Source organism: Halyomorpha halys, unplaced genomic scaffold (assembly GCF_000696795.3).
Source record: "Halyomorpha halys isolate HHAL.00 unplaced genomic scaffold, Hhal_1.1 Scaffold1776.1, whole genome shotgun sequence".
Taxonomy (NCBI): domain Eukaryota; kingdom Metazoa; phylum Arthropoda; class Insecta; order Hemiptera; family Pentatomidae; genus Halyomorpha; species Halyomorpha halys.
Genome location: NW_027106287.1, coordinates 26,652 through 27,904, shown reverse-complemented (window position 1 = coordinate 27,904; position 1,253 = coordinate 26,652). Strand labels below are relative to the sequence as shown.

General features: G+C 30.7%; 1 long non-coding RNA gene across 1 annotated transcript in view; it reads left to right on the top strand.

The window, feature by feature from the left end:
- Nucleotides 1-558: 558 nt before the first annotated feature.
- Nucleotides 559-1,253, top strand: part of LOC136795104 (uncharacterized) — a 16,725-nt gene continuing 16,030 nt past the window's right edge. Inside the window, exon 1 of the long non-coding RNA XR_010842649.1 lies at nucleotides 559-646. This is a non-coding gene — a long non-coding RNA (uncharacterized lncRNA). The remainder of the gene's footprint in view (nucleotides 647-1,253) is intronic.

Here is a 1,253-nt window from a genome sequence, read left to right as displayed (position 1 = left end):
ATGGACTATAGTTTGATTCCATATAGAAAAAAAGAAATTTAATTTTTGGGTTTTTCAAAACAGGTTAAACTCATTAATAACTCATATAATAAAACATATGTTCAATAAGAAACAGTAACTAAAAAAATATTTAAGTAAGGTAAGTCTAAATTGCAACATAATAAACCAGACAAGATTCTTCTTAAAGGCAAATTCTAATCAAACATTTTTAAGAAATTGAAAACTTAATATTATTTATCCATTTTAAAATCCCCTTCAAAAAGGTTTTAAGATTAACAAATTCTACTTGTTTTAGAAGAATTTTTTTTCTAGTTTATTGCTCGGCAATTTATAATTACATGATTTAAATAGTTATTTAGTTGGTGCTTCCTGTTCAAGAAAAAATGTAACTTGCTCAAAAAAACATGAAACTTTAATTTCTTGCTTTTCTTGGTGAAATCAAACCATATTATTTTTAAACATTTATGTTAGTTTTTAGGACTACTATCACCTGTTAAAAAAAAATTTATGTATAGTAAAAAAAAAAAAAAACGAATTTTACACCACACTTTTGGTCAAATCAGGAGCCAAATCTAAAGGAAAATTAATTCTGTTTGTTTTTTTCCGACTTTTCCCTTATAACAAGATCTATAGAAGGACTAAGTATGTACGTAGATAGCAGTTCATAAATACTCTCCCTCCGCCTCTAATAAATAAATTGTTTAAATTTCTTAATCTGTCTATAGTGATCGATCTATGTAAATCTAGAACATCCTCTATAAAAATAACAGCTATAAATTTAATCAATAAAACTAACACAAGCTCATAAGTTCTGCTGATGGAAGAGAACATACAGTCACACCCATTGCACCACCATTAATCATAGAAATTTTCAATTACTTCTTTAAACCAGGGGTGCCCGACCTTTTCATATCATTTGCCACACTGGCGCATTAATATACTAAGGCACGACAGAACTTTATCAACCTACTTCTCTATGCCCTATGCCAACTTCATATGCCCTATGTACTACCTGTATGATATGTATGAGAGGTACCAGCTGGGGTTTTTTAACTTAAAATAATTTCTTTTGTCGGCATAAAAACCAATTATACCACCGGACCTAGGCAAAAACCCCGTTGGCAACAGATCTAAAGTAATGTAAAAAGACATATAGATAACAGAGGGTACCATTAACTGGGAGCCATTAACCGTCTAGGCAGAGCCCTTATCGCTCACGTGGCCAGTGTAGGCATTAGAAAGTACGGAGAAAT